The sequence below is a fragment of the Aristolochia californica genome, unplaced genomic scaffold (assembly GCF_029961685.1).
Source record: "Aristolochia californica isolate CCGP_79_NKW_82.1479 unplaced genomic scaffold, dmAriCali1.0.hap1 SCAF_12, whole genome shotgun sequence".
In the NCBI taxonomy this organism is placed as follows: Eukaryota; Viridiplantae; Streptophyta; class Magnoliopsida; order Piperales; family Aristolochiaceae; genus Aristolochia; species Aristolochia californica.
The window spans coordinates 24537832-24546848 of NW_027181793.1; the positions used below are offsets into that span (position 1 = coordinate 24537832).

At 36.4% G+C, this 9017-nt stretch overlaps 1 pseudogene; it reads left to right on the plus strand.

Annotated features, from left to right (window-relative positions):
* The first annotated feature begins 2997 nt into the window (after window positions 1–2997).
* Window positions 2998–8873, plus strand: LOC137946751 (GTP-binding protein BRASSINAZOLE INSENSITIVE PALE GREEN 2, chloroplastic-like; annotated as a pseudogene).
* Window positions 8874–9017: the final 144 nt, after the last annotated feature.

The following is a 9017-nucleotide window of genomic DNA, read 5'->3' on the forward strand; positions in this document are numbered from 1 at the left end:
TATCGAAGAAATTATTCATTGTTTCGAGGAGTAATGAGTCATTTCACTAATACCTAGAGGCGGTGAAATTTGACCCAAACTCGACCCGAGTTACGAATGAATCGGGTTCGGATTTAACTTACGATTGATGTCTGGTTGAATCGGGTTCGGATTTAACTTACGATTGATGTCTGGTTGACTCGGGTTTAGCATATATTATGACCCACCAAGTCGTTTTTTAGTTTAAAATATTATTTTAATTCTCATATCTTATTTTTAAATTCGATTTTTTAAAGAAAAATCCGTTAACAGAAAATTTCTCTCATATTTTTTTTTTACCCTTTTCTATGATTTTCAATCATACCCAGATAGTTCATTCTACACTACTAATTACTCAATCACATTTCCTTCACGTTGGAAGAAGAGCTTCCTCGAGGAGCCTTCATCACTGAATTTTCCTGTCACATCGGTAGGTCTCTCCCTTCCCCCTCTCCCTCTCCCTCTCTCTGTCAAGTTGGCTTAGAACTCTCATTTACTGGAGCCATCATGCTACAAACACCTAAAATCTTGTCATTTTGCTGCTCTCCTTCATCGGGTAGAATTATATTTGTACAGGGGGTCTGTCTGTGTCTGAAACGAGGGTCGGCCACATGAGGCTCGAATAAGCGGAGCCGACGAGGTGGCTCCATTTCAAAGGCTCGGACAGTGCAAACGGTATAATGTCAATGGAGGCAATACTACTCTCAAGAAAATGTTTTCTTCTTTGTTTGTTCCTGTCGTTGTTAGTGCTGATTTAAATTGAAAAAATCTGTTTGAGACTTAAATCCATGCTCTTGTCGACTACAGCGTTTATTTTTTCGTCGGCAGGTTGTAGTAGAATACAATTTGATCTTCCTTTTCTTTTTCACATTCCCTGAGGAACCAAGAAGTACTAGCTTGCAAAGTAAAAGGTATCGCTTGCATTTGGCTCATTACAGTGGATAAGAGAACTAGCATAGTCCAGTAAAAAATGGCCTGCTATTAGGTGTTTGAAACAAATTCTTCTTATACTTCTCAATAAAATGTTGATGGCTTTTGTGTTCATACTTTATAATTACGTGAACATAAAGTTAGTTTCATTGCCCACACCGACTTGAGCCAATGCGCGCAGGCAAGAATGGTGCCTCTGCAGGTGCAAGTATTGTATTCCATGCTCTGGCCTTTGGCTTTAACTGTTCAAGGGCATATTCAATCTGTCTTTAAAACCTTCTTGTTTTCTTGTTCCATTTCTTACTTTAATCATTTTTATTTTCAATTTTATTTTTTCGATGTGCCTAAATGACCTTGAACTCGATCTGACTGGGACTTCATAGCCATTCATTCATGATCTCTTATAAATCACTAGTCCAATATGATGAGCAAAATGCCAGTCCATAAGAAGCAAGCATATCTGAGGCTAGCCTCCCTAGCAAATATAACAATAGTCCAGGCTTGAAATAGTGAGTGAAGCTCTCACAGTCTAGTGACTAAATATAGTATGTGTAATGCAAATGAGGAAATAAAATTGTAAGTCATGATGGCACCAAGCAAATGATAGATCCTTATAAGAAATCAAAAGTTAGTCCGAATTGGCACAAATGCACAGTGAAAAGAAGACCTTGATAGTAGGAAATATTACAATGATACCGTTACGATCCCACTTGCATGCAATGACTCAGGTGCATCTAGAGCCTGCCAAACTGAATTATTTTCACTCCTCTCCCGTCTAGAGCCTACATCAGAAGATTCCAATCAAGTCCAAGACCGTTAATTGAATAGCCTTCCATATATGTCTTTTTATTCAACTGTCTGAAGCATTCTCCAATAATATATTCCTTTCCGTATCTGAACCTCAGCACAAAAGTTGAGTGTCAGATAACTTTTTATTTTTATTTTTATTTTTAAGATGAGAAACCTTATCAATGAAAGTACAAATATGCTAAAAAAACCGCAACAAAAGAAAAAAGAAACTAGAAACAAGCTTAAAAATACAAGATTAACCAAAAGAGTTCATATTAACAAAAGGTGTTGGAAAAGAGACCTCTCTGGCTAGAGAGTCTGCTAGAGCATTTGTTGAACAGAGAGTATGCTTCCAAACAAGCTGATGTGAGGAGGATAAGTTTAGCAATCTGAAGTAAATGTCTATCAAAGCACCGAGGGGTTTCCCCTTACCAGCTCCCCAAGTACTAACCACTGCTGAATCTCCTTCTATTTTAAAAGGCTGGGAAAAGAATTGGGAGTAAGAATGAGCCCCTGCAGAGCTGCTTGCATCTCAGCTTCAGTAGAGTCAACCATCCCAAGATCAGATAATTTTTTATCCTCTGACATGCTTAATTGGTTCACCTTCATAACCATTTTCTTTTACCAAATTAGATTAAGCTTCCAGTTTTCTTGTTATGCAACTCTAATAATAATTGTATCTACTGTTTTTTTTTATATAGTTATTTGTCAATCACCGATGTCCCAAATGAAAGTTGTTTAACTTTATGTAGCAGCTTGTATAACAAATGCTGAATCCTGTGCAGTGATATGGTGTTAAAATAATTTGTCTATAAGCTAATTCTGTAGGGAAGTGATAGCAGTAGACGAGCGCTAATGGAGTGGCTAATCTGTTGAAATGATATAGACCATAGAGAGAAACTATGGAAGGGGGTTATTGCATTTGCAAATCAAAAAATCAAATCTATGTATCTTGCTTCTAAAATTAACTTGCAAATTATATTTAATTATTTTGTGTTTTGATAATATAAATTTAACAAGGGTATGTGATGGATCTTACAGTGTATTCTTATCAAAGAAGGATGATGTTTGTGGTTTCTTGTATCTAAAATTAGTTTTTTTTTCTTTTTCTTTTTTTTTGGAGAAATTTAGCCTTCATTTTTATTTTTTTTAGATATCTTTATTTTTTTATTTAATTTTAATTAATAATATACAAATTTTAATGGTTCTTTGTTAATTTTTTTTTTTATAATTACTTGTTTACTGGTTTATGTTAACAGGATGGCCTGTCGTAAATTCAGACAGAAGAGCAACGGAATAAGTGAGAAATTCGGGCAATTGTGTACACAATCAAGTTCATGATTGCATTGTGAATTTTTTAGGTGCATTTTAGAGTCACTTTTTTATTTTTTATTGACATAGTTCACATATGTTGGAGCTTATAAATTAAGTTTATTCTATGTATGCTAACTAGATTTAATTATGAAACAAGATTACTTTCTACAATCTTGTAAGAATATTGGGAATATTGTAAAATTGTATGAGCATGTGCATTTCGAAAATTTTCTTTTGTAATGAGTACAAGTTTCTTTTGAGTTTTCTTAAAATCTTTTTACCAAAACATTTTAGTTTTTTTTTTCAAATTTCTTTTTTTCCATGTGCAACCAAACTAGATATTCTTTTTTTCTCTTCTATTTTGTCTCTCATTTTTCTTTTCAGAAAACAAGAGAAAAAAATCTTATTTCATTTCTTTTCTTTTTTCTTTCTCATTCTCTTTCTTTTCTTTCCTTTCTATTTTCTATGCGGCCAAATGCAGCCTTTTTGGGTAAAATCATCTGAGCTTGTAAAATATTAGTTGCTTATACATATAAAATTGAGCTAAAATTTTATTAAGGGGTTGTTTGTGCCACATGAAGCTTTGACTATTTGAAATTGAGCGGAGTATTTTTTTACTAGAACCATTTTTTGACTGGTGTATGGAACTTTGTCATACAATTAAGGAGTAATTTCTTTATCCCATATTTTTTTTTATCCAAGTTGGGTCTTTATGTTCTTTTTATTCCCCAGCATGAGGGGAAGCAGTAGAAGAAAAAATAAAAGAAATAAATATTTTATTCTATTCGCATGTTGTGATAAATTTTTATATGACCAAGAGTATCTAAATAAAGGACGAAAAAAAAGATGAAGAATTTTGAATCTATGAAGAATTTTTCTTGCCAATGAAGATTGAAGACTAAGTATTTTTTCCTTGTAAGTTGAAGTTGCAAACTCCAGCTTGTGGGGGAGTGTTGAAGAGCAGGTATTGGAGAATCTTACTTGACTCTTACAAAAAAAGTCTCATAGTGCAGTAATTAGTATGGCAAAATCTTACAGGAGTCTCATGGGAGGATGTCTTACGAAAGTTTTTCAGTTAAAAGGTGTTCTAGTTGTTTCAATCTTTTATTAATGTTCTGTTGTTTAATTATGTTAGGACTTATCTTTAAGTGTTAGACTTTGGGTGTAACTAGTACAAGAGTATCTTAATTGTAATTGGATTCTACTTGTTTCCTCTATTGTAAATAGAGGCTCATTGTATTCAAATTACAACAAATTGGTGAAGTACTTTTTTTTTTTCGAGAAATTTAACATGCTTATATGTTGATTTTATATGATTAGTCAACATGTATATAGTATTGGTTGTTTGTTCCTTTTCCTTATTTCACCAATTGCCTTCACTATTCTCTTTGGCTTCATTAAACAATTGCTTATTCCTTTGTTTTTCCAATTTGCCCTAGTGGTTTCTCTTCAGATTTCACCAATTCATTCATTTGTATTTCTATTTGGCTTCTCTCCTAGAGTAAATAACAAGCAACATCAGACTCGTTTTATTAGATTTTTAGATCAGCTTATTTAAATGTTAAAACATGTTGAATTTGTGTGTTTTTACATGTTTTGGCTGATAAAGGTTGTCAAACAGCCGATTTGCTTTTTCTTTCAAAATTTGGCACTCAATGAAAAAGTCATCTAGTTTTTGTGTGATCTTTTGATAATCTTGAAGAACTTTTAAAGATGTGGGAGGAAAGTAGAGAGGCAGAAAACTGAGTTAATAAAAATTGTTTTATATCAGTTCTGGTGTCATTTCAAATTCTGAAACCTAGCATGAGTCAGATTGTAACAAAGAACCACCATGAAACATTAGAAACAAAATTACAAAGTGACCGTTTGTGTGTCTTTTACGGTTCGGACTTTTAACTAAATGCATACATTAGTAATGATGTGGTTTATGACTACAAGCAAGTGACAAAATTTTGCCGATGTTGTGTGCATTCCAGGAACCTTACCTTTCAGTTGCCTTAGAAGAAGTTGACTCTCAGGATCTTTGCAGATAAGGACTTTAAAGTGACATCAAATTATCCGAAGAAGCTTGACTTGAAGTAACTGGAACTGTCATACACCAGATCTGAAGAGGAAGGAGAATGTTGTTAGCCCGCTGGTGCTCTTCTATCACAAAGCTGAGGCAATTTGTTTTCCTATTATTCTCTATTTCATCTCCAAATCCAAACTCTCATAAAAACAAATCTCCAAATCCTTCAGACCTGTTGCTTTCTCAGTTCCTAACATCTGTAGCACCATGAGTAAAAAAACCTACCAAAACCCTCTATTTCCACAAAGAAATCAGCCATTTTTCTTCTAAAAACCAATACATCTTGCACGATGGAAATTATGATGAGTCCTCAACAACTGTACTAGTCTGCCCTGGTTGTGGTGTTTACATGCAAGACTCTGATCCCAAATTTCCTGGATTCTTCACACCCCCCCCCCCCAAAAAAAAAAAACAAACTCCCTCAAAAGAGGTAAAATTCAAGAATCAAATGAAAGTTGTCAACCTGATCCAAATCCCAGTGCCAGTGAGAAACCTATTGTTTGTGCTCATTGCCATTCTGTCTGCCATTATGGTGAATGATACAACAGTGGAAAACCTTCTTCCTGATTTTGATTTTGACCGCACTATAAGTCCAAAGCTAGTAACTGCAAGTGGGTCACACTCCGTGGTTATGGTGGCTGTCGATGCCTTAGATTTTGATGAATCGTTTGCTCGCAAAGTTACCAAATTGGTATCTAACACCATAGAAGAGAATTACCGAAAATGGAAAGAAGGGAAGCCAGAAAACATTCCTTGAGTGGTCCTTATTGTCTCCAAAATTGATCTCCTATTCTGCTCCTACTCGTAGAACACGTGGTTAGGCAGCGAGTCCGTGAGGGAGGAGCAAATAAGTTGACAATGCGTCATATGGTGAGTGCAATCAGGAACTGGGGCTTGAAGAATTTTGTTGATAATGTGAGGGAACTGGTAGGAGCACGAGGTAATGTTTGGACTATAGGGGTTCAAAATGCAGGGAAATCAACATTGATTAATGTGATGGCCAAGTGTGTTGGTGGGAAAGTTAGTGAGTTGACAGAGGCTCCTGTACCAGGGACCACAGTAGGGATTGCATGGGTGGAAGATCTCTGGCAGGCCAGGCGAAGTTGTTTGATATGCCAGGGGTTTCGCACCCCTTCCAGATCTCATCAAGGTTGACAAGGGAAGAGCTGAAGTTGGTGCATGGAAGCAAGAAGTTGAGGCCAAGAACTTACAGGATTAAAGCTTGAATCGATTGATTTTATGCCTCTTATTTATTATTTAGTGTTCTCTATTTATTATTTATTATTTAGATTTTATGTCTATTTTTAGTTGATTGTTCACTCTGTTTTTTTAATATCTATTTCTTTAAAAAAATTTCAATATTGATTACACACGCACTCATCACCCCTTTCCCCTGTTTGTGCTTAGACCCAAGACCTCATGCTAGCACACCCCCACACACTCATGTGGCCTTTGTGTGAAAAATCTAATCCTCAAATACTAGAAACATTGATCTATGTCTTTGTCAGCTGGCATATGTAGAAAAATATCATTACTTAGATCTTTATGGTGGTGGTTGAAATGTTTTTTATATCCTTATCTACAGAGAGTTTAAAGTATACAGACCTTCAGGTGTGCAAGTATTATACATTTGATTCTCTGTGCTTTACATAAGAATTGCTCTTTACATATTCAGTCCAGGAAACCCAGCTGGTTCAATTGTCATTTTGTGGTTTGGGCCTTCAGTTCAATGGCCATTTGGGAAGGGCTTCTATTGTCAGGTCTTGAGTTCAAGTCTCACCAGGGGGAAAGGGGTGTTGCATACACGTATAGTCAACATTCAAAAAATATTCATTCCAGGAATGTTAGGTTTCTCTCTTTCTTCTTCTTATTCTTTCCTTTTTTTTTAGAGGAGGGGGGACTTGCAATTGACATAGTTATACGTGTTATTAGCTAATATTGTATGTCTTCTGAATATTTGGTTATATACTGTTCTAGTTTCATATTTTTTCTTTTATTCAAACATATTTCTGTTTGGCTTGCGTACAATTTATTGTGGTCATACAGGAAGGTCATTCTGTACAAATAGGGGAACTTGCAAGGCTCGGTGTTGAAATGCTATCAGTAGATACTGTTTATGTTACAGTCTGGCCATCCCTCCATATTCCACTTCATTTGGGTAAGATAGAGAATGCTTCCTCAATTGTGGATGCCCATTTTGGCCGCCAGCTGCAGGTAATTTTTGGTTTTTCAATTGCTTGGGACCCCTTTGTCTTTCATAGGAACATGGGATTTAATTCTTTAAGTGATGATTGTAAACTAAAAAAGTGAAGGCGTTCTTCCTGTGTTACTGCAGCCATCAATGGGGAAGCAGCGGATTGCTGAGCTTGGGAAATGGATGAGGAGGAAATTCAAGGTCAGAGGGAACAGTTGGGAAGTGAGTTCTGTGGATGTAGTGGCTGCTGGTCTTGGTTGCTATGCTATTGGTTTAAAAGGATAAGCAGGCTTAGGTGTTTGGACGTATGATGGCACCAATATTTGATCCCCCAAATGGCACCAATATTTGAAGTGGCGGGCTTCACAGTTTCAAAAATTGTTTCTCAAGTTGACTGAGCTTTGAATAAACGGCAGAAAAACAAAAATGACAAGAAAGCAGAGGTCTGCAGTGGAGAAACACTTTCTGATGTAGTATCAACATTAAAAGTGGATGCATATACAACTTGCTTGACTGCTTTTGTTGGCTCAAGAAAAAGGCTGTGTTCTGCTTCAGATTGGAAGCAGGCATTCTCGAATGCAGGCTGGTTAAATTGCTAATCTGGAAGAAGCACTGCTATATATTTTGAAGAGGTAAACAAGGCGCATTACTGCTTATTCTCAAGCAATGGCGCTTGGAATCTCGATATTTAACTTTCTTTAGGGCACTGGCTGAGACTGAATGAGAGACCTGAAAGGTACATTCTATTAGAAATGCAGAATGGTGATAGTTGGTTCAGTTTTACTTTAATTAGCCGTCAGATCTATGCAAGCTTACTTCAAAGATTGATTCGTTCTAATCCATAGAAGGAAAACCATAGAGTAGACCAGTCGTTTCTCACAGTTTTATACTTCGTTTAGTGCAAGTGAAGACGGTGCTCATCAAAGCAGCCATATATGTACTTGGCTTATATATGCATCTCTTTCTTTGATATTCTCGCGGGATACCACAATCACAAGGTTGTTGCTCATGCTTTTTGGATTCATGGAAGCATTCTTGCATCCACAGTAGTGGACATTTCTGGTGAAGATTGTGAGATTGCTCTGAAATATTCTCTGGAAGATTGAAGTGAACTATCAAAAAATTGGAATGAACAAGAAAACCTGCTAGAAATTGAGATGTTTGATCCTGCCATGAGGTAAATGGATCTTGATCTGAACTATAAGTTCCTACTTTGGATGTCTGAAAGAGCACCTTCTTCTTGAAGCATACAGTCTGTAAAGTATGGGGGAGAGTGTAGGGCAGCTTGGACTGATCTTTGATGGCAAATATTCCGTTGTGTAGGCAAAAAGAATGTTTATACCACCCACGTGCAGCTCACTATCATTCCTCGTAGACAAAGCCACAAACATCTTTGTCGAAGATTTCATTGTTTTACATAGGATTAAACTTTTGTTTTAATGAGAGAATTGAAAACTCCGCTTGTGCGATTATTTACTTACCACGGCTCATGATTTAATCCAAAAATATCTCTGTAATTAATCATTTGTTCCAGCTGCGCAGTAGGGATGGAGACTCGAGCAGTTGAGCGTCATTGATCCAGAATAGAATTCAACTAAAATTCAAGGAGGCTTTTTTTGGCCCACCGTCTCCACCGACGCTGCCGCCTCGTGGGGCCAGCACCTTTCGGTTGCCTACCGCCACCGTGGCGGCTGTAAATCGGTA